The following is a 24,074-nucleotide window of genomic DNA, read 5'->3' as shown; positions in this document are numbered from 1 at the left end:
TTAGACTAGGGTTACTAACCTCAACGCTCCTGACATTCAGCACCGATGATTCTTTGTATGTGCAAGGTGTTTAGCCTCCCGACTAGATGCCAGGAGCATCCCCCAACGAGTTGTTGTGATGGTCAAAAATGTCTCCAGATACTGCCCAATGTCTTCCGGGGGCAAAAGTCACTTGAGAATCTTGAGAATCACTTGTCTAGAGAATCTATTCTTTTTTAAAAATTTAATTGTGTTAAAATTTTTTGGGGCGCCTGGGTGGCTCAGTCGGTTAAGCGGCCGACTTCGGCTCAGGTCATGATCTCATGGTCATGAGTTCAAGCCCCGCGTTGGGCTCTGGGCTGACAGCTCAGAGCCTGGAGCTTGTTTCAGATTCTGTGTCTCCCTCTCTCTGACCCTACCCCATTCATGCTCTCTCTCTCTGTCTCAAAAATAAATAAACATTAAAAAAAAATTTTTTTTTAATTTTTTATTGAGGTATAATTGGCATATAACATCATATTTGTTTCAGGTGTACAACATGATGATTCAATATTTGTATACATTGTGAAATGATCACCACAGTAAGTCTAGTTACCATATGTTCCCATACAGAGTTACAAATTCTTTTTCTTATGATGAGAACTTTTAAGATCTATTCTTTTAGCAACTTTCAAATATGCACTACTGTATTATTAACCATAGTCATCATATTGTACATTACATCCCTAGGACTTATTTATTTTATTCCTGAAAGTTTGTACCTTTTGACTGACCATTTCAGCCATCCCCAGCCCCTGTCTCTGGAAATCACCAATCTGTTCCCTGTATCTATGAGTTTTGGGTTTTTACATGTATGTATGGTTGTTTTTAGTGCAGAATCTACTCTTTTTTTGAGAGAGAGAGAGAGAGAGAGAGAGAGAGAGCGAGTGAGCAGGGGAGGGGAAGAGAGAAGGGGGAGACAGAGGATCCAAAGCAGGCTCTTTGCTGTCAGCAGAGAGCCCGATGTGGGGCTCGAACTCACAAACCATGAGGTCATGATCTGAGCTGAAGTCAGACGCTTAACTGACTGAGCTACCCAGGAGCCCTGGTACAGAATCTACCCTTAACCCACCACAAGACCTTGGCAAGGCAATATCCTTCCCTGTGCCTCAAAGGCAGGCCATCTGGGCCTGGATCCTATCAGACACTTCTAGTTGTGGATCTTGGGCAAATTAATCTCTCGCTGTCTCAGTTTCCTCATCTGTAAAATGGGGACAATAATAGTGCTTCTCTCATAGTGTTGTTGTGAAAATGGCATGAATTAAAACACGTAAAGCATTTAGAACAATGCTTGGTATAAAGCAGGCATGAAATAAATGCCAGCTGAGATGACGTCAGGCCTCCAGACCTAGGTCATTCTTTCTTACTGTCAAAATTTGTATCTGACCTTCCAAGCACAGCTCAAATGCCACCTCCTTCATGAAGCCCTGTGCCAGTTGCTAGTACCTAACCAATCTCCAGCCTCCTTAACTCACTCCCTTAATCCTCCTCTCCTCAGCACCCCTGTCCTTCTTTCTTGCTATCAAAACTGCAGTTTTGGTCATTATTACAACAGGAACAGCAAGAAGACAGCATTTGTATAGTGTATACAAGCAGATGGACCAGGGTCCAACCACATTCCTGTCACCTGTGCACGGGATGCCCTTGGGCAGACGGGTCCCCTTCTCTCAGCTCTAGTGATCTCAGTTGTGAACTGGTGACGGTAGAACCACAGTGAGGAAAGATGGCCAGGGCCTGCCCTTAGCAGGGCTCAGTGAATGTGAGTTTCCTCTTTTACAGACCTCCTATTACTCTCGACCATTCGGTGTCTAGCCCCAGGCCTGCCCATGCCCTGTCAAAGTAGTGTCTGACCTTCCAGGCACAGCTAAAATGTCACCTCCTTTATAAAGCCCTGTGCTAGTTGCCTAACCAGTCCTCATCCTCCCTACCCTACCCTACCCTACTCAGCCCTGCCCTTCTTTCTTGCTAACAAAACTGCAATTTTGTTCTTCCAGCTCCAGTTAGATACTTGTTTTCTCAACCTCCCTTGTAGCTGGGAGTGGCCATGAGACCCAGTTTTGGCCAAGGAGAAGTGAGCAGGGGTTTGGCTGGGGTTCTGGGAAAGGTTTTGCTTCTCCTGACAAAAGAAACCAACAGTGCTGGTGCTGTGCCTTGGCTCTCCTTCCTTCCTTGAACATGAACCAGCTGAGCCACCCAGGAGCCCCTGTAGTCAGAAGTTTTGATACACACTTCCCCTTTCCTATATTACATTTATGGGGTGCCTGGGTGGCGCAGTCGGTTAAGCGGCCGACTTCAGCTCAGGTCACGATCTCGCGGTCCGTGAGTTCGAGCCCCGCGTCGGGCTCTGGGCTGATGGCTCAGAGCCTGGAGCCTGTTTCCGATTCTGTGTCTCCCTCTCTCTCTGCCCCTCCCCCGTTCATGCTCTGTCTCTCTCTGTCCCAAAAATAAATAAACGTTGAAAAAAAAAATTTAAAAAGTCCTATATTACATTTATGTTAATTGAGCACCTACTATGTGCTAGCATTGGGGATACATGGTGAACAAGTTACATCCCTGTCCTCAAGGAATTTTGTGGTAGACCAGGGGGCTGTGGGAGCCCAGGGGACAAATCAGACCAGAGTTAGGGAAGATTCCTGAAGAAGGGAATGCTGGGGTGAGTTTGGAAGGGCCAGAGGGAACAACGTGCAAAGGCATACAGGCAAGGGGCTTTGTCCCACATGGGAAGCAGTTGCAGGAAACAACTCTAAAGAAGAAAGGGATTTGGGGGAGGCCCAGAGTGGACCTCCACCTTATCCCCAGGCATATTGCTCTCCTGAGCCTAGTGAATTCTGCCTCATACCAGACTCTTCTTCCTCAAGGGAGGGCACTTTGTTGCACAATTCCAGGGACCACTGTTCTTATTCACCTTCAGATCTCTCTGCTCAGGGCTCAGCAGAGGGTCTGACACACCCAGGGTGTGTCTCCTCCACTAGAGCTGGAACCCAGGGTGAAGGGAGAGACTAAAACTGCTTCATTTCTGTGTCACTGAACCCTACACAGGGCCCGGCTAAAGGAAAGACGTGATGATGATGATGGTGATGATGACGATGGCAACCATGACAACAAAGTACTTACTATCTGTCAGGCAACGATGTAAGCGCGTCACACATGTTATCTTACGGAGTGCTCACCACGACTCTGTGAGGGCTCACGCTGGTTGTGTCCATTTTATTGATAAGAACACTGAGGCACAGGGAAACTAAGAAACTTTCTCAGGGCCATAACTAGTAAGTGGCTGAACAAAGTAGTTGCTTTGTCCACGATGGGAGATGGAAGGAGTGAAGCTGTCACCTCTTCTCAGGCCCTTGTCATTAGCACCAGGAATGAAGCCACGAAGTCATGGGAGTGCTATGCAAATGATGCTGACATGGCTTGTAGTCAGCCACTGGTGGAGCCCTGAGCAGGGTCCTCATAGCCAAAGGAACTTCCTCCGGCACTTTGTCAGCTCAGCCATCAGAAGCAAGGGCAATGGAACTAATGGAACTGTCATGGAGGTTGGAACTGAGGCAGCCCTCTTTCTCCTTTTAACGTCCTTGCCCCATCCCTCCTCCACCCACATTTCCATTATGAGAAAGGATAAATAGAATTAAAAAAAATTAAAGCTCGAGAATCCATGTGCAGGGCAATGCTTAACTCAAAAGGACAGCACTAATGGTAGAGCATCAGGCACTGGCAGAGGGGTCGCTGGGACGAGCTTCTAAAAGGTCAAGTTCACAGTGTGTGACCTCCTTTGAAGCAAGATGGACCAAGGGGTGTTGAGACAGAAGTGAGGAAAGAAGAAAGCAGAGAGAGGAAAGAGAACATGGCATGTTCTCCAAGATCTCACTTCACGAGCACAAGTCTTATTTTACACAGGAAGAAGCTGAGGTTCGGCCAGACAAGTGACTTGTCCAAGGTCGCCCAGCTGACCGGTGGACTCGAATCCAATCCCTGCTCCAGCCGAGAGCCTCCATTCCCTGATCCCGGTTAGAGGCCCCTAAAACCCCCTCTCGCAGGTAACCCCCTATCCGCGACTGAGCCTGCGAGGAATGCCTTTCTAGCGCTTTTCTCCAAAAAGGCCCAGCCCTGCTGAGTCACGGGTGATGCCAGGGCCTCTGCACCCACAGATCTTGCTAAACTGGATTTCCCCTTCAGTTCAGCCCCAAATTCCTAAGCTCCTGTTGTCACAAGGGCCTGGGCCCAGGCTGGGAGGAATTCTAGGGAACACCGAGCCATGACAGCCTCACAGTGCCTTCCCTATGCAGCTCATTTGATCCTCATGCTAACCAGAAGGGAGGCAGAGAAGGGATTATTGTCCTATTTTACAGACAGAAAACTGAGACCCAAAAATGGAGAGGAACTGTACAAGGTTTTATGGCAACTCAGGGGCCAGGCTGGATCCAGAACCCTGACTCTGGATTCAGGAGCTGGTCCCCTTTCTCCGGTGCCCCGCCTTGGGGAGGGGGCCGGGGGTTGGGGGGTACTGAGTTGGATTTCAACAGGTGGCAAAAGGCAGAACGGGATAAAGGTTTATTAGAAGAAGCATGTGGCAGGAAGTTGAACAGGTAGGAACCCCGTGAGGTTGGGGAAGATCATCCTGGGCCCTGAAGGTCAGGCTAATGGCCATTTTCCTGTAGGTAGACTGCAGCGTTGTGCCTAGAAGCCACAAACGCAGAGCCAGAGTTAAACAGGCCCCGGCCAGTAAAGGGAACTGGAAACAGAAACAGCAGCTGCTGCCCAAGGCGTGGACATGTGTCGTTTTTGTCCACCTGGGACTGAAGCCCCTTCTTCTGGTGATTACACCAAGGGGGCAAGTTAGAGCCCTCCAGAATCTCCTTCGGGCTTCCCAAGCCACCCCAGACAGGCACACACCCTAACATAAAGTGTATCCTGGTCCGGCAGACACAGCTCCAGGACAAGCATCTCCCAAACTGATCAACCTGCTCCCTAAATTCCTTTGATATGGAAATTCTAGAGGGGTCACTGCCCTGAACTCAGGTCAGACCATCAGCCTCTCTCTCTCTCTCTCTCTGTTTCTCTCTCTCTCAGGATTCTGACTTGTGATGCAAACATAGTGGCTTAAAACAACACCAGTTTAGCATCTCACAGTCCTATAGGTGAGAAGTCCAACACAGGTCTCACTGGGCTAACAGCAAGGGGTCAGCAGGGCTGTGTTCCTTCCTGGAGGCCCTAGGAGAAAATAAATTTCCTTGCTGCTGCTTCTCCTCCCCAACCTTAATCTCCTTGCTTTGTCCAGCTTCTAGAGGCCACCCACAGTCCTTGGCTTCTGGCGCCTTCTTCCATCTGCAAAGCGAGCACTGTCAACTCAACTCCTCACCTTGCACCATGCTGACCTCTTCTGCCTCCCTCTTCCACTTTTTTTTTTTTTTAACTTGAGAGAGAGAGAGGTAGAGAGAGAGAGAGAGTAGGGGAGAGGGCAGAAGGAGAGAGAATCTCAGTCAGGCTCCATGCTCAGTGTGGAGCCCAATTCAGGGCTCGATCCCATGACCCTACGGTCATGACCTGAGCCAAAATCAAGAGTCCGATGCTCAACCGACTGAACCACCCAGGTGCTCCCTCCCTCTTCTACTTTTAAGGAACCTCGTGTCAGTGTGACATTGGGCCCTCCCAGGTCATCGAGGATCATCTCCCTGTGCTAAGGTCAGCTGATGAGCATCCTTACTTCCATTCGCAACGTTAATTCTCCTTTGCCATGTAACCTAACTTAGCTCCCAGAGATTAGGATGCAGACATTTTGGAGGCTGTTAGCTTGCCACAGTCTCTAACCCCCAGCGCCCGCCACAACCCAGAGCCCTTGCAGAGGCTGAGCCTCTTTCTTCCTAAACCAGGTTCCTGGTCTGACTCCACCATGCTCCTGGGCCCCCAAACTCCAGAGATAGGAAGGATGCCTCCAATATTTCCTTCCCAGCCAGGCAAAGCCCAAACTTGTCCCATTTTCCCATCAAGAGGGCCTGGCTTTTCTTCTTCTTCTTTTTTTCAATGTTTATTTTTGAGATAGAGAGAGAAACGGAGCATGACCGAGGGAGGGGCAGAGAGAGAGGGAGACACAGAATCTGAAGCAGGCTCCAGGCTCTGAGTTGTCAGCACAGAGCCCGACAGAGGGGGTCCTCGAACTTCAAGGTCATGACCTGAGCTGAAGTCAGACTTGCTTAATCTAATCGCTTAATCAGCTGAGCCACCCAGGCGCCCCTAGGGCCTGGCTTTTCTGTTCCCATTGCCTCCCTCCCAAGAGATTTGATAAGGGGACTGAGGGCTTTGGAGTTGGTTGTAACTATGTTCTTATCCCTGTCCTTAGGTGCCTGGCTCCTCTCAGCCTCAGTTTCCCATGTATAAAATGGGGTATTAATATCTGTCTCTGAGAGTGTTGTGGGGATTAAATGATATTATTGCCCACAACAAGCCTACCACACTGGCTTAATAAATAAATGAGAGTATCCTCTCCCTTTGTCCATGCTCAGTGTCTCCCAAATTTGGTTAATGATCCAATTTCCCCAGGAGCACTGTTGACAGGCAGAGTCCCAGAACTCTCTCCTTGGAAGGTTCTCATTCAGGGGGCTGATGTTAGGAGCAAAGTTAGGGTTAGGATGTGGCTCAGGGAAGTCTGCATCGTTAACAAAGGCATCACATGCTAGGCAGAGTGTTAAAGTGTTAAAAAAATAGCCTTCCTGCCTGCCTCTGGCCTCATCCCTCCAAACGCATTGCCGGATTGCCCTGGGCTTCAGTTTCCCCATATGTAGAAGTTGGGATGCGCTCTATAAGGTTCTTCCAGCTTTGACATTCTAGAAAAACAGTCCTACCCTCCAGTTAACTTCTTCAAGATTCATCAAGTGAGCAAAGAACTTTGGGCCCCAAGGTTGATGTGACTTGCAGGAAAGCCCAGAACAGCATGTTCTAATAATAAGATACATACAGTATCTTGTAGGGAACAGCAGCCCCTTGAAATACTCCAGGTAAAAAGGGGATTTTGTAGTCAGAGAAGTTTGGGCAACACTACTTTTCATAGCCCTCACCTAGGAGCTCCACAATGTGCGATTGAATATTAAAGGCTCTGAAAAGGCCTGCAGGAGTGAAAGCTCTTTTGCCCTATTAAATCCAACCCTTCCCCAAACTATGCAAGAGCATTGTCCTTTTCCCCAGAATGTCATTCAATGTCTTTTGGCACAGCTTTGGGAAATGCCATCTGATTCAATCCCTGACATGCCCAGGGTCAGCCTTTCCATCCTGAAGTCCAGGCCTGGGCCCTGTCGCTGCCCACTTTGGACAGTGCCAATTCCCAAGTCCAGAGTTCCTCCATTCCTCCATTGGGATAGTTGGAGAAGGCAATGAATCAGAAACAGACCCTCAGAAGCCAGGGGCAGAGCTTATCAGCAGTTTTGGGATCCCAAGGTGTGGGTGGTCAATCCTCTCAGCAGCCCCGGGGCAGGGGCTGGGAGAGGAAACTGAGTCAGCTCTCATGAGACCAAGAGCCTGGTCCTGGCCCTGCCCCCAACCCATTCTGTGCCCTCGGGTACATCACCTCCCCCCTCTAGGTTCTTTTTCTCATCTACAAGACAGAGAATAATGTGTTATTCACATTTTGGAGCTCGTATGGGGTTGTAGATAGGAAAGTTCATGATAAAATTATCATGCCCTTAGCCAGGACATTATACTGAGGGTATCTTGATTAAGTCACTGCAGCAAAGGGGTCTGACAGAGTCCACTCAGGTCATGCTTCATCACTTTGCTCCCCAGCTCTGTGACTTTGGGTAAATCACTTTACCTCTCTGAGCTTCAGTTTCCCTGTCTGTAAAATGGGATCAGCGTCACTGTCTTGCAGGGTTGCTGGGAGCATTGAGATGAAAAGAATGCTAATTCTGAGCTCCCTGGGAATAAAAATCATGTTTTTCTTGCTCTCTACTATATTCTAGCCCCTGGCTTAGACAAAGGGCTTCATAAAAAGAAGTCATAAAATACTAAATTTAAGAGCTTAAAGAAATAGTAGGCTGGCAAAGTTTCTTTAGCATCTCCTTCTTTCTTTTATATTACTTGTTCACACTCCTTTTTCTTCATTCAGCACCCTCCCCCTTCCTGCCCCAGGCTCACCTTACCCACCCCAGCTCCCCAGGTTTGGCTGTCTCTCCTTTCTCCAAGCTAGAATCCCACAGAATTGTAGCTGAGAGACCAAAACCGAGGCCCTTAAAAGGAAAGGGACTTGCCCAAGGTCACACAGTGGGGCATCTGGCTATGAACTCAGATCTGAGTCTGAAGTCTAAGCATGGAGGGAACCTCACAGAGTAAGAAGGAAGACACCGCAGCGTGCACCTCTTCCACCATCTTGTCCCAAGTCCATCCGGCAGTTTAGTGGTGGGATGACAAGCCGTGCTGCCCAGCCAGCTGACCACAGCCAGACAGACCTGTCATGAATCTAGGTGACTCTCTTGGCCACAGCATACCCAACAAAGCAGCCAGGGCCTAAGGTTGCCTCTGAGCAGTGCAGGGTGGCACTTAGGCTAAAACGCGACAACATCAAGTGTGCAGAAAGAAGGTGGGTGAGCCCAGCTTAGAGGATGTTCATAGAGAAAGACCTAGGATTTTTAAAAGGCCCTCTGAAAGGTAAATAAATGTTAGCACAAGCATCTAACTTGATGTTTAGCACACAGTAAGTTCATAATCAATGTTTGTTGAAGTGTAGTATGAGCCAACAAGGTGATAGAGCTACAGAGCCAAGCTAACACAGGCTTAGGTCACATTAACAGAAGCACAGAGCCTACCATGAAGAAGGTGACCCATATCTCACCATCTCCCATCCTAGGTTTGATCCTAGGTTTTGAACAGAATAGAGTCTGGACAAACAGAGATAATCCAGGGGATGTGGGGGGGTGGGTATTAAGATCAGACCCAGGAGAAGTGGCTGGAAGAGCAGGGCACTACTTTGGGTGGTCATGAGCACTCTGCCAGGAGAGGTGGCAAGCTGAGGAATGGCAGAGGTTGGCTTAGATGTCCTTAGCTCAGAACCTATTAGTCTTTCAAATTATAATCTCCAAAGTACCGGAGGAAAATGTCAGTCTATGTCTCTCTACTTAACTTTTGACTAAAGACAGTTAAACAGTATATAGTTCAACCTTGATGTGCACCCCCAGCTGTATACCAGATACTGAACATCATGTCTACTACGGGGGAGGTTCCCAGGGCCAGCGGGAAGCTGTGGCCTTGTCTTTCGTTTCTCTACCTTCAGCCTACTGCCATACATTGTGGTGCCAGGTTGGATAGATCTGAGGATTAAACAATGCATTTTAAGCCAATCAGCCTCCACGGAATGGACAAATGGCTTCAAAGAGCCCTGCAGAGAAACTGAGGATGGAGATAACGCCAACCGAGAAAATACAAGCAGGCAGCAGGAAAAGTGCGGGACAGACCGCCGGCCGCTCAAGTCTTGCGTCAGCCACCTTACCAACTGAAAACAACAATGAATGGGATCTCATACGCTCAGTATATTGCCGACTGACATAAGAACAGAAAAACTACTCTAGAGGTGGACTCCCATCCACTATTGTCCGTGATTAATTTCATTCCAAGTGTATATTGGGCCTTTAGATATTAGTCAATCATCACGTACTTGTATGTAATTTCTAAGTCAGTAAATATGTATCTGTTGGGGGTGCCTAAAGCATTTTTCTGGAGAAGCGTATGCAATCAAAAAGTGTGACAACCACGGCTCCAGATCCTTAAACCCAGCGAGACACTAGGGGACACTGCTCCTTGTTTGGGTTATGGGGTTGAATCAGATTTGTTTCAGATTTAGGAACAAAGAAAAATTAGGGGGGCGGTGTAGCCCTCAGTAAAAATTTTAGAGCCCCTCCCTGCCCCAGTGTTTGCAGATTAATGCAAAGAAACCAAAAACTCTGAAAAGGTTTTCCCCAGCTCTGACTTTCCAAGGTGGGTGCCTATTTAAACAGCCAGAGCCAGGGGCGTCTGGGTGGCTCAGTCGGTTAAGCATTTGACTCTTGATTTCAGTTCAGGTCATGATCTCACAGTCATGAGACTGAGCCCCTACATTGGACTCTGCACTGAGCTCTGAACACTGAACGTGGACCTGCTTAAGATTCTTTCTCTCCCTTGGGACACCTGGGTGGCTCAGTCGGTTAGGCATCCAGTTAGGTGTCCATCTCATGGTTTGTGGGTTTGAGCCCCATGTTTGGCTCTGTGCTGACAGCTCAGAGCCTAGAGCCTACTTCGGATTCTGGGTCTCCCCCTCTCTCTGTCCCTCCCCTGCTCATGCTTTCTCTCTCTCTCTCTCTCTGTCTCAGAAATAAACATTAAAAAAAATTTTTTTAAGTTTCTTTTTCTCCCTCTTCCTCTGCCCCTCCCTCTCCACCTCCACTCCTCCCTCCCCTTGCACATACTTTCTCTCTCTCTCTCTCTCAAATAAATAACTAGATATCTAGGTAAATAGATAAAAACAGCCAAAGCCAATCCAGCCTCCTTTCTCATTCTGTCATCTAAGTTTCACTGTCTGTCTCCTCTCTCTCTTTTCCATCTTTTTTCCTGTCTCTCTCTTTCCCCCTCTCCCGCCCCTCACACATGCAATTGGCAACAGTGAACACCAGAAAGCAGTCATCCAGAGTGAGAGAAGGAGCTTGCTCACTCATGAATGTCGGACAGACCTGGATTCAGTTCCCACCACTACCTTCCACTGACTGAGATCACCACATACCACATTCATTCTCAGAGCCTCAGAAACCTCCCTTGGAAAAACAGGCATGCTTACCACTCAGAAATAAAATGACAACCTCATTTTAAAATTGTCAAAAGGGGGCACCTGGGTGACTCAGTCCGTTAAGCTTCTGACTCTTGGTTCCTGCTCAGGTCAGGATCTCACGGTTAGTGAGTTCGAGCCCCAGGTCTGGCTCTGTGCTGACAGTGCAGAGCCTGCTTGGGATTCTCTGTCTCCCGTTCTTTCTCTCCACTCCTCTCCCGCTTGTGCTCTCTCTCTCTCTCTCTCTCTCTCTCTCAAAATAAATAAATAAACTTAGAAAAGACTTAATTTAAAATAAAATTGTCAAAGGATTTGAATAGACATTTCTCTAAAGAAATGGTCAGTAGTACTCGGAATGCTGTTCCACATGTCATCAATACAGAAATGTAAATCAAATCCACAATGAGAGGTGCACCTGGCTGGCTCAGTTGGAAGAGCATAAGACTATTGATCTCAGGGTTGTGAGTTTGAGCCCTACACTGGGTGTAGAGAATACCGAAATAAATAAAACTTAAACAAAACAAAACCACAGTGAGGTCTCACTTCATACCCTCTAAGATGGCTACAATAAGAAGTCCAGATAGTAACAAGTGCTGGTAAGGGTGTGGAAAATTTGGAGCCTTCGTGTAGAGTTGGTGGGATTGTAACAAAAACTCGTACACGAACGGCCACAGCAGTTTTATTCACAACAGTCACAAAGCGGAAACAACCCATCAACTGATGAATGAAGAAACAAAACGTGATACAATCACACAACGCCATTCAACCACAAAGAGGAACGAAGGACTGATGACGTGTGACAGCACGGATAAACCTTGAAAACGTGATGCTAAGTGAAAAAAGCCAGTCAGAAAGGATCACTTATTGTATGATTCCACTTAAATAATATGCCCAGAATGAGCAAATCCATAGAGATCATCCACAAAGTAGACGAGTGGTTGCCAGAGGAAGGAGGAAATGCGGGTTAACTGCTAAAGGGTATGGGGTTTACTTGGGGATGATAAAAATTCTAAATTCTAAATTAGATATAAGTGGTGGTGGTTGCATAACTCTGTGAATATACTAAAAATCACTGACTTGTACACTTTAAAAGGGAACTTGATGGCATGTGAATAATGTCTCAATAAAGTTGTTACTAAAGAAAAAAAGAGGACTTCCCACACAGGGTTGCTGTTAAGAGCGAAATAAGGCCTCTGGCAGCACCATGCCCAGTATATCCCTGGTGTGGAGCCAGTGCGTGAGAGAGATCTCTCTGAAACGGTAGCCTGGAGAGGATTTCAAAGCACAGGTACCCTATCATTTTAGAGGGCTACACTAGCCGAGTTCTAGGAGTTTCAGAGACAGGGGGAGGGGGTGGGGGGAGGTCCCATTATGTATAGATCTCCACGGTTTGGACCCCAAACAAAACACACCACACACTTCCCTTACACACACTCCTGACTCAACTTTTCTGGCAATTTCTAAACAAAGCAGTATAAAATAATAAGCACATGACTGTCATCAGCCCTTAAAAAGAAAATGGATTGGGCTTCCAGCCGGAAGGCTGCCTCTGAGGAGGGGCTTGGGATGCTCCCAGCAGAGGGGGCTCCAGACACTGGAGGGGCAAGTGGGGGGAGGCGAGACTGGGGTGGGTGGGGCTCCCTCCAGGCCAAGCCACCTGGGTGAGCCTCTCTGAAGGGAGCAGGCCTCCCCTCCCCCAAGGCCTGGCTCTGCCTGTTCAGCATTTTCTCCCCAAAGGTGCCTTTGAGCCCAAGGCAGAGGACTGGCCTCCTCACCCTCTCCAGTCTACCGGGCCTGGCCAGAGGACCCAGGGCGCCTCCGAAGGAAATGTCTAGAGAGCAGCTGCCTTCACCTGATGGCAAAGCACAGAGACCGGGATGCTTTGGGGGGAAACATCTTTGTTCTCCCAAGTGTTTGGTTCCACAAGGGCAGAGTGGGCGAAGCCTTTAGAGATCTAGTCTGCACGTTCGTTTCACAAATGGGGTAATTGAGGCTCAAAGGCACCAAGGGGTTTTTGAAGGTCCTGCAGCAAGTTGAGCAACAGAATCAGGAGTCAGTCACCTGCTACGGGCTGGCTGAAGCCTCAAAACAACCCAGGGAGGTGAATATTTGTCATCCTCCCCCGATACCTCCAGAGATGGAGACGGAGGCACTCACCCAGCCAGGAAGGCATGGAGCTGGGGTTCAAGTCCAGGCCCACCTAGGAACCACAGCAGGTCAGCCAGTGGAAGAGGCTGTTCTGAAAACTAACCCTTCACCCTGCCCCTCACCCAGCACATGTCCCATTACCTGTGGTCGGGAGGCCTGTGTTGGCTGCAAGGAGAGCAGTGTGTGGACTGTGCCGATGCCAGGCTGGGCAGGGGAAGAGGGAGGCAGGAGAGGCCAGGCCACACCCCAGTGACAGGGAGGGGGCGGGGCATGAGTTGCCCTGGGCCCCACTCACTCACCAGGGTGGCATTCCTTCCTGCTGGTGCTATCAGGGGGCCCAGGCCTTCCTGTCTGACTTGAGTCTTGCTCATGACACCCCAGGCACAGCAGTTGGAGCAGCTAAACCCCCAAACCCACCCTCTGGGCATGGCCATGACTGCTGACTCAGGAGGCGGTGATGTTGGGGGTAGTTGCACTGCCCTTGGCCGGGCCAAGCTCTGGGCAGGAAGGAGGTGGGGTGTGTCCCAGATCCCACCTCCACCTCAAGGGTGAGACTGACTCAGGATGCAGCCATGTGGGCCAAACCGATGCTTTCCCAAGGGGTGAGATTGGGCAGGCAGCAGGACAGGAGGCCCAGGGTTCAGAGGACTGGGGGTCTCCTGTGAATGGAACTGGCAGTGCCCTCTCCTGGTGAGGAAACTGGTCCAAGGCTAGAATATCCACTGCTGTGTGCAGACAGGACAACACAGTTCCCACGGGGGTGAGGGGTGGGGCCTGACCTCCTACACTGAGGCCAAGAATAACCCCAGCTCAGCCTGCCTCTGCCTCTTACTCACTTATCGAACACTTTGGAAACAGGATAGTAAACAAGTCCTACACTGCCCAGGGGAGCACCCAGGCCAGATAGAGACAGGCCATGACAGGCCCCATGAGGGCACAGCCCAGGGAGCTGTGGGTTCCCAGAAGGGCTTCCTGGAAGAGGAGTCATTTCAATGCTAAGCTCAGGCCAAAATCTCAGAGTCATCCTTGACTCTTTGCTCTCTCATACTCTGTCTGACATATCTGGAAAACCCTGTTGGCCCCACCTTCAACATATCCCAAATCCAGCCTCCTCTCTCTACTTCCATGGCAGCCACCCTGGTCCAGCCAACATGATCCCTAGTCTCTTTGCTCCTGGCTTTAGCCCAGTGGCTGTCCTAATTGTGACAACCAGAGGGATCCAGTTAAAAACCAAGTCAGCTCATGTCCCTCCTCAGCTAAACACCCTCCCAGGACCCCCACCTCATTCAGGATGAAACTCAAATTCTTGGGGCACTTGGGTGACTCAGTCAGTTAAGTGCCCGACTCTTGATCTAGGGATTGAGCCCTGTGTTGGACTCTGTGCTGATAGGGCAGAGTCGGCTTGGGATTCTCTTTCCCATTCTCTCTGCCCCTCCCCCACTCTATCGCATTCTCTTGCTCTCTCAAAATAAACAAATAAACTTAAAAAACAAAAAACAACTCAAGTACTTACACAGCCCTCCACCATCTGGGACCCACCTCTTGCTCTCTCTGACTTTAATTTCAATGACCTCTCTCACTCTGCCCAGCTACACTAAACTGTGCCCCAAACGCTCCAGTTAGGTTCCACCCTCAGGGCCTTTGCACTGGCTGTTCCCTCTTCCTCAAGTGCTTTTTCCTAGCTCCTTTCCTCACTTCTTCAGGTATCTACTCAAATGTCACCTTCTCCAAGAGGTCTTCCCTGACTACCTTGTACAAAGTGGTGACTGCCACCACCACCTTTCCCGGTCATCCTGCTTTATTGTTCACCATGTGACATACTGTATGTTTTTTATTATGCATATTTCCTCATTATGTATTGTTTGCTCCAGGACCTAGAACAGTGTCTGACACATAGTAGGTGCTCAATAAATTTTGTTGGATGATTGTGTGACCTGAAAGGGAAGCCCAAGAAGCATTGTAAGGGTATTCCAGGCAGAGGGAACCATGTGTGCAAAGGCTTAGAGGTAAGAGGCATTGCTTGTGTTGAGGATCTGTGAATCATTCAGTATAGTAGGAGAGTAGGGGATGCTGGGGGTGGGAGAAGGGAAAGTGAGAGGCAGGGACTTGGAAGCCAGACCAAGGAGGCTAGATATTATCCTGAGAGCAACGGGGAGTCACATAAGAGGGACATGATCAAATCTATATTTTAGACAACAATTTGGCTGTCATGTTATGGATTGGTGAGGCTGTGAGGGGCAGGCATCCAGGCGAGCATGAGCCATGGCAGGAGAGATAAGGACTAGGGACAGTGGTCATTGCACTGTCCCAAACAGTAGTCACCAGCCATGTGTGGCTATGGAGCCCTTGAAATGTAGCTGGTCAGAATTGAGATGTGCTGTAAGTGCAAAATACACACCGGATTTCCAAGACTTGCTATGAAACACAAGAATATATAAAAGCTCACTAATAATTTTTGTACTGGTTACTTGTTAAAAAGATATTATTTTGGACACCCTGGGTGAAATAAAATATGGGAAAATTAGTTCTACCTGCTTCTTTTTGCTATTTTTAATGTAGTTATTGGAAAATTAAAAAATTTTTGTGGGTACATAGATCTCACAATCTATTCCTGCTGGACAGCCCTGATTTAGAAGGTAGAACAGACAGGGATTGGTTGGTGGACTGTAGGGATGAGGGAGACCGTCAGTTAAATTGCAGGTCTCTCCCTTCCAGCTGCTCCTTTCTGATGAGACTGTGGTCTAGAGGCAGAAAGAACGGGCTACAGAGGAGAGCAGTTAGAGTAAGTTCTCATCTCGACATAAGCACACACACAAAATTCCTGTCTTTACAGTAAGAACTATCCAGAAATGAGACAGGTCAGCAGAACAGGCAATGAGTCCTCTGTCCCTGGAGGTAGATAAGAAGAAAACTGAAAACCACCATTACACAGAGGAAAGGAAGTTGAGCTGATTAGTTATTTTCAAAACATGGTCCCTGGACCAGCAGATTCAGCATCGTCTGAAAACCTTTTAGTAATGCAAATACTCGGGTCCCATCTTAGTCCTACTGAATGAGCAACTCTGGAGGTGGGACCCACAATTTGTATTTAACAAGCCCTCAAGGTGCTTCTGATACCTGTTCAAGTTTAAGAATCACTGGACTACAGGAGCTCCTGGGTGGCTCAGTCAGTTGAGCATCCTACTTTGGCTCAGGTCATGATCTCAAGGTTCCCGGGTTCAAGCCCCGCATCAGGCTGTGTGCTGACAGCTCAGAGCCTGGAGCCTGCTTTGGATTCTGTCCACCCCTCTCTCTGCCCCTCCCCTACTTGTCCTCTGTCTCTCAAAAATGAATAAATGTTAAAAACAAATTTTTTTTTTGAAAAGAATTACTGGGGGAAAAAAAAAAGAATTACTGGGCTATAGAATACTTCCTGTCATTTAAAGGTTTCAATGAGTGGCACATAGTAGGTGCTCAAAAAAAAAAATCTTCACCTTCTGTTTGTTTCCTAATCCCAGGTGAAGGTACTTCCCCTCTCGGGGCAAATGAAGACTTTACTTCCTGCAGCACCTGGTTGTATGTGAACTTGACATAGGATAGAGGCACAGCCTCAAGGCATTTCCTATCTCTCGGACATGGGCAGATTGCCAGGACTGAGACAGAGCTACCAGAGGTTTAAGGGAGGCTCCAGCTCAGCTCCCTCCTTAGGTGACCTCACTATCCTGTGGGGGGGCTGGGGAGGGGTGGTGATTCATGAGAGAACCTCCCACTGTCCTGTGGGCACAGCTGATGGCCCCAGGGAAGCCAGGTCAGCAGATGAGCGTGGCATCCGGCTTCCCTGCATTCCAGAACTGCCAGCTGGGGGCCCGCCTGATTCAGCAAGCACGTGCACTCTGGAGGCAACAGACAGCGTGTGGCTACGTTCTCCACATCCATATAAATGGGGAGATGGCAGTCCCTATCCACCGTGACACTATTTGTATACAATGCTTGGAGCAGTGTCTGCATACAGTCAGCCCTCAATACCCCTTGGCATTCTTGTGATGAGGCCACCGGGATCTCTCAGGCAGGTGGGAACTACCCAGGGACTTCTTGGGTTTGAGAATTATGCCCTGCAGGTGTAGGGGGGAAAGAATGTGTACCTACTATGAACACCCAGGAGTCTGGTTCTCTATGTGAATTTTTGCTTAATCACCAAATGGACGTATGTGAGGACAGGGCTTGTCTTTTTTTTTTTTTTTTTTTTTTTTTTATGTTTATTTACTTATTTATCAATGTCTTTATTTTTAATGTTTTCCATTTTTGAGAGACAGAGTGCGAACAGGGGTGGGGCAGAGAGAAAGGGAGACAGAATCCGAAGCAGGTTCCAGGCTCTGAGCTGTCAGCACAGAGCCCGAGGTGGGGCCCAAATCTAGGAACCGCGAGATCAAGACCTGAGCCAAAGTCAGACGCTTAACCGACTGAGCCACCCATGTGCCCCCAAATATTTATTTATTTATTTTGAGAGAGAGAGAGAGAGAAAGAGAGAGCACAAGCAGAGGACAGGCAGAGAGAGAAGGAAATAGAGAATCACAAGCAGGCTCCACACTCAGCGAGAAGCCCTATGTGGCACTTGATCCCACGTCTGCGAGATCACAACTTCGGCCAAAACCAAGAGTCAAACACTTAACCAACTGAACTACCCAGGCGTCCTGAGGGCAGAGCCTGTCTTAATCACCTTGAGACATTTGTTAAATGGACCCTCTAAATCAGAAGGCGTTGTCCCCATTTCATGGACGAGAACATTGAGGGTCAGAGGGCTGAAATGATTTCCAAATCACATAACTAACTGGGAAGTGGCTGGGTCAGGATTCGAAGCCAGGTTACCCTGAACTCAAAGCTGGGATTTTTCTACTCCTCCATGCAGAACCCCCAACCTAAGCTCCTGGTTGAAAAGTCCCTGAGCATGTCATGGAAATCCATCTTTGAGGAGTTAGCCTCTGGCCTAGACTAGAATCTTTGCAACTCCATACTCTCTCTTTCTGAGGACTCTTAAAGCTTTGAGTCAGCAGTGCAGGGTAAAGATCCAGGAGTGTCTTTGATATGAAACAGATCTGTTATTTACTAACTCTGTGACTTTGGGGGAGGGCAGCCTCAGTTTCCCCATTTGTAGAATGGGGATGATAATATATTTTTCTAAGAAACCAATTGCAAATAGACATCTTTGACACAATCTGGGAAGTGTGAATGTGGATTCAATATTAGATTATTTAAGGTCTACTGTTATTGTTTGTTAGGTTGATGATAGCACATCAGTTATGTAAAAACAACGTGATCTGTTGGTGATGCACAGTGAAGTGATTACTAGTGCTACGACACTGTGTCTTAAAGGTGTGCTTTAAAGCAGTTCAGCAAGGGGGACAATGTGGGAGCAGGAGACAGGAATCACAATTGGCTAAAGTCGATAAGAGCAGAAGCTGGGTGATTTGTAGGTGGGAGTTCATCATACAATCATTTCTACTTCTGTGTATGTTTGAAGTTTCCATTAAAAAAGTTCTTAAGAATGCAGCGTGTCACTGGACCCACATTCCCCAGCATCTGAGAGGTGGTCCTGTTCTTCACTAGCATCTGGACTGTGGCTTCCATGTCTTTGTTGAAAGCCGGTATGTAAGCATTTAGCAATGGGACACCAGGAGACTCCTAGTGGGAAACACTAGCCACAAACTGTGAACTGTCCTGGTGTTGTCTGACCTGCAAGTCCAGTCGTGTTCTGTAGAAGGGGCTCGACAATCTCTGTAAATAGGGAAGTGTGAGTTGTTAACTTTCATGACAAATAGAGTGGAAAGAAGAGATGGGGGAAGGGAGAAAGAAAGGGAGGAAAGGAGAGAAGGAAGGAAAAAAAGAAAGAATAAATGGAGGGAGGGAAGAAGGGAGGAAGGAAGGAAGCTTTGGAGAGCATCTTGAGATCTAAGACCAAGTGTTTGGAAATAGCTCATCTCTACTGGAGCAGACAGGGCCTTCAGCCAGGGAATTCTCTTAAGAACTCTGAGAAGTGACTCTCCTGCAAGTGCTGTCTGGACTGAGCTCAGGCCCAGATGTCACAGGACACATCTGTCCATGGGCATCAAGGGCAGGCCCAGGACACCCACTGATGAAGCCTGCGGATGTTCAGATGCAAGCCTGTGTGTCTGGAATGGCACCCAGTTGTCTGCCTGGAGGACGCACCCGCTCCTCAAGGCCTGACTCACGCATCCCACCTCTCTCCCCTGTATTCCCATAGTCCTTCCCTCAGCCATCACACATCAGCGTATGTCTCCCCGGTAGGTGTGATGATAATAAAACAGCAACAACTAACAGCTACCATTCACTGCAGGCTTGCCGTGTGCCGGGTATTCTGCCAAAAGCTTTACCTCCTGAGGTAGGTGTCATTATTTCCATTTTACAGATGTTGAACTGAGACTCAGAGAGATTGAGTCACTTGCCCAAGCTCACACAGCTAGAGGGTACCCAGACTTAGCTCTATTTTCCCACAAAGTAGTTGTTCTAAGCTGCAGCTCTATTCAGCTTGCCTCTATATCCTCCTGTGCCTTGCAAATGGCCTGGCTCATTGGTAAAGGCTCGAAGGGACACTCACTTAAATCCTTGGCTTTCCCCCAAGGCTGGGGGTATGCCACCCTTTCCCAGCACCCTGCCTGCCTCATTCACTCCTCAAATTTGTGATAGAACAAGAGTTCAACTTTGTTTGCTTCAAGCCACAAACATCTTTCTCCATCTCAGAAAAAAGCGTAGTCTTATAAATAGCCCAAAGCTGAGAGCTGGGAGGTCTCCAGTTATGGAGTTCTGGCTCCAGCTGTGTGACTTTAGCCAAATTGCTTAATTTCTCTGGGCCTCATCTTCTTCATAGGTCAAATGGAGAAATCACCTACCACAGGAAAAAGTGTCTGAGAGTGCTCAATGAGTGTTTCTTTTTAGTTCTGAGGTAGAAAGTGAAAGAATTTATCCAGGCACCTCTGAGGTGGTCTGGGATCTCACAACATGGAGTACCAGGAGATGGGCAGACAGCCCTGCTGAGATCCAGGCAGAAGTGGGACCTAGGGGGAGGAGCCTGTCCTCCCTGGGACCAAGTGAAATAACCCCTGGGCAGAGAGGTGTGTCTGGGGAAGAGAAATTGGTTCCGCTGCCTGGGCCTTCTCCTCGGGCAACACCTTAAGCCCTGACCACAGACCAGTATGAGTGAGGAGGAAGATTTGTTGACAAAACCCATCTTCAGACATCTATTGGGCACCTACTGGTGGAAAGTTCAAGAATGAACCAGTTCTGACCCCCATTCTAGATTAATAGCTGGGCACATGATTACCAGAATAAAGATTACATTTTCCGAGTGCTCTAATACCTATGTGTGGCCAGCCAATAGATTGTAAGAGAAAGTTCTATTCCAACTGGAATGTGGAGGTGATGGCAAGAGTCAGAGTAGCAGTATTTGACCATGAGGCAATACTGGAAAGGTTAGCTATAATGAGAGCAGACATGTAAATAACAACAATATAAACCAGAAAACAAAGAACCATGTCTTCGAAGTGCGGAAAGAAAGTAACTATCAACTTCAAATTCTAAATCCACCTAAATATTTAAGAGCAAAGGCTTAATAAAGACATTGGCAGACAAAGAGTGAGTACATTTACCATTCCCAGATTTTTGCTGGAAAAAAAAAAAAACTTTCATGATTTCCTAGATCAAGAAAAAAGAAATAGGGGCTCAGTTGGTTAAGTGTACGACTTCAGCTCAGGTCGTGATCTCACAGCTCATGAGTTCGAGCCCCACCTCAGGCTTTGTGCTGACAGCTAGAGCCTGGAGACTGCTTCAGATTCTGTGTCTCCCTCTCTCTCTGCCCCTCTCCCTCTCCCTCTCCCACTCATGCTCTGTCTCTTCCTCTCCTTCAAAAATAAACAAACATTTAAAAAAATTTTTTTAATAGAAAAAAGAAATTGAACACAAAAGGAAGAAAAGAATTGAAGGAATTATTAGTAAAGAGAATTGGTAAACATGGATAAATCTAAGTGCTCTCTGAAATAATACATAACTTGAGATGTATAAATACAAGGTAGAATTCAAATTTATGATGAACAATAATACACAGCAGCCTGGATATATTGGAGTTAAGGTATTGTAAGATACTTGTACTATCCAGGAGGTGAGTAGAGGTATTAACTTATAAATTAAATTTGGATTTTGGTAAATCAAGTTTGTCTGTTAAAATGTTAAAGATAATCCCTAATTATCTTGATATCATTAATTTGTCTTTAGATGTTAAAGATAATCCCTAAACTAATAAACTAGAGGGGTGCCTTGGTGACTCAGTCACCTGGGTTGCAATGACCATGCAGAGCCTGGTTGGTATTCTCCCTCTCTCTTTGCCCCTCCCCACTCACACTCTCTGTCTCTCTCAAAATAAAAATAAATAAACTTAAAAAAATAAACTAATAAAATAGAATGTACAACTTCCATCAAAGGGAAGAGAAGGGAGGGATAAAGAAAATTCAACCTATCCAATAACAAGCAGGAAATAGCAAAGAAAAGGCAGGGTAAATTGCACAAAATATAAGTGAGAATAAAAGTAAGCCAACCATGTCAGTAATCATAATGAATATAAATGGACCAGTTTTGCCACCTGACCAAATTGGACTTTAAGAAATTCAATGTAGGTGGGGCGCCTGGGTGGCTCAGTCGGTTAGGCAGCTGACTTCGGCTCAGGTCATGATTTCACAGTCCATGAGTTCGAGCCCCGCGTCGGGCTCTGTGCTGACAGCTCAGAGCCTGGAGCCTGTTTCAGATTCTGTGTCTTCCTCTCTCTGACCCTCCCCTGTTCGTGCTCTGTCTCTCTCTGTCTCAAAAATAAATAAACGTTAAAAAAAAAAAAAAAGAAATTCAATGTAGGCATCTCAAAGTACTACAGGAGAGGTGGAGTTTTAAAAACTTTATTTTGATACAAATTATAGACTCATAGGAAGCAGGAAAAATAATACAGAGTCCCACATACCCTTCACCCAGGCTTTCCCAATGGTGACACCTTATATAAATGTAATACAAGAGCAAATCCAGGAAACTGACATTGGTACAACACCATTAACTAGCCTACACACCTTATTCTGTTTTTGTAATTTTTTACATGTGTGCAGTTGTGTGCATGGTTTCTATGCATTTTAGTCCATGTATACAATCATGTAACTACCACCAAATCAATATACGGAGCTTTATACCACCACAAATAAACTACCTTGTACTACTCCTTTTATTTGTAAACTTGTTACTAAACGATGCTCAGGCACTTGGGTCACCATTTGGAAAAATATAAAATTAGATCCATATCTCCCACCATATAGAATACCAAAAGTCATAGCTGAGATCTGCTTACCTCAAACAAAAGCCACTAGAATCATAAACTGATAGGAATCCTGAGATGGTAATTTTTAAAAGTTTCCAGAGGCTGAGTATGCATTAGCATGAGAGTGAAAAACTCCTGGGGGTCACAGTCTTAAGGAGAGCCCCATACTTTCATGAGTTTTACCTCCAGGAACTTCACCAAATTCCCAGAATGAAGGGCCAAGAGACATCTCCTCCCAGTTCTGACAGGGGGGGCAAAGAGTAACCGTAGTGAAATACACCCAGAGTATTCTCCCAAACAAAGCCCTGCTCTAGAGGGAAAAAGGCTTTTACCAATCCTTATCCCATCTGGGGGAAGGACACTGCTCTCACTGCAGCTCCCACTAGCCTTTCTGCATCAACTTAAGTGGAGGAATTAAGCTAAGAAACATGCACAAGAGTCACAGACCAGGGACACAGATGCATGGAAATACTGACATTTAATCATAAGATTATAAACCGCTTCTCCTCTTCCACCCCTTCCCACACCACAACAGGGCTCTAGAATAATAATAGATTAAGGTGGAAAGAGCTGCAAGATGCGGATTCTCTCTGAGGAGGAGAATCCAGGGAAGCCCAAAGTCAACAGGGAAGATGAAAACAAAGATGCTAGAAGAATGCGAACCCTCTAGCAGCTATATGTACAGGAAACACTAGGCACAGCCCAGCTCCTAGCCAGATTACCATAAATAGTCACACTAGAGGGTTATTTACCCCAGTTCCTATTTACTAAAACAGCATGCCTGACTTCCCACACACACACACAAAATAAATAAATAAATCACAAGGCATGCTAAAGGATGAGAAAAAAAGTTTGAAGAGACAAAACAAGCATCAGGACCAGATGCAGATATGACACAGATATTGGAAATGTCAGACAGAGTATTATAATAACTGTGATTGGGGTGCCTGGGTGACTCAGTCGGTTTAGCATCTGACTTTGGCTCAGGTCATGATCTCATGGTTCGTGGGTTCCAGCCCCGCATCAGGCTTGGCTGACAGCTCGAAGCCTGGAGCCTGCTTCAGATTCTTTGTCTCCCTCTCTCTCTGCCCCTTCCCCACTCACTTCTCTCTCTCTCTCTCAAAAATAAATAAACATTAAAAAAATAAAATAAAATAACTGTGATTAATATGTTAAGGGCTCTAATGGAAAATGTAGACGACATGTAAGAGTAGGTGGGCAATGTAAGCAGAGAGATGGAAACTTCAAGAATGAATCAAAAGGAGGGGCGCCTGGGTGGCTCAGTCGGTTAAGCAGCTGACTTCGGCTCAGGTCATGATCTCGCGGTCCATGAGTTCGAGCCCCGCGTCGGGCTCTGTGCTGACAGCTCAGAGCCTGGAGCCTGTTGCAGATTCTGTGTCTCCCTCTCTCTGACCCTCCCCTGTTCATGCTCTGTCTCTCCCTGTCTCAAAAACAAATAAAAAAACGTTAAAAAAAATTTAAAAAAAAGAATGAATCAAAAGGAAATGCTAAAAATAAAAAAACACTATGATAGAAATGAAGAATGGCTTTGATGGGCTCATTAGTAGACTGGATGTGGCCGAGGAAACAATCCATGAAGATGTCAGTTCTCCCCAGTTTGATCTATTGGTTCAACATAATCTAATAAAAATCCTGGCAAGCTATATTATAGACATCAACAAACTTGATTCTGGGGCTCAGATCAACAAACTGATTCTGATCCTGGTTAAGCATCCAAATCTTGATTTTGGCCCAGAGCATGATCTCAGGGTTCATGACATCAAGCCCCGCATC

General features: G+C 47.1%; 1 protein-coding gene across 8 annotated transcripts in view; it reads right to left on the bottom strand.

The window, feature by feature from the left end:
* TMEM40 (transmembrane protein 40) overlaps nucleotides 1–24,074 on the bottom strand; it is a 59,805-nt gene that overhangs the window by 19,242 nt on the left and 16,489 nt on the right. The window contains exon 1 of one of the 8 annotated variants that reach the window (XM_040491926.1): nucleotides 13,082–13,273. The exons of the other annotated variants lie outside the window; for them this stretch is intronic. The gene's annotated coding sequence lies outside the window, so the exon portion shown is untranslated. Of the gene's footprint in view, nucleotides 1–13,081; nucleotides 13,274–24,074 lie in introns of those variants that run through there. 8 annotated transcript variants of the gene reach the window in all.

The sequence above is a fragment of the Herpailurus yagouaroundi genome, unplaced genomic scaffold, assembly GCF_014898765.1.
Source record: "Herpailurus yagouaroundi ecotype Mexico unplaced genomic scaffold, PumYag 183, whole genome shotgun sequence".
Taxonomy (NCBI): Eukaryota; Metazoa; Chordata; class Mammalia; order Carnivora; family Felidae; genus Herpailurus; species Herpailurus yagouaroundi.
This window is presented reverse-complemented; position numbering and strand designations above follow the sequence as displayed.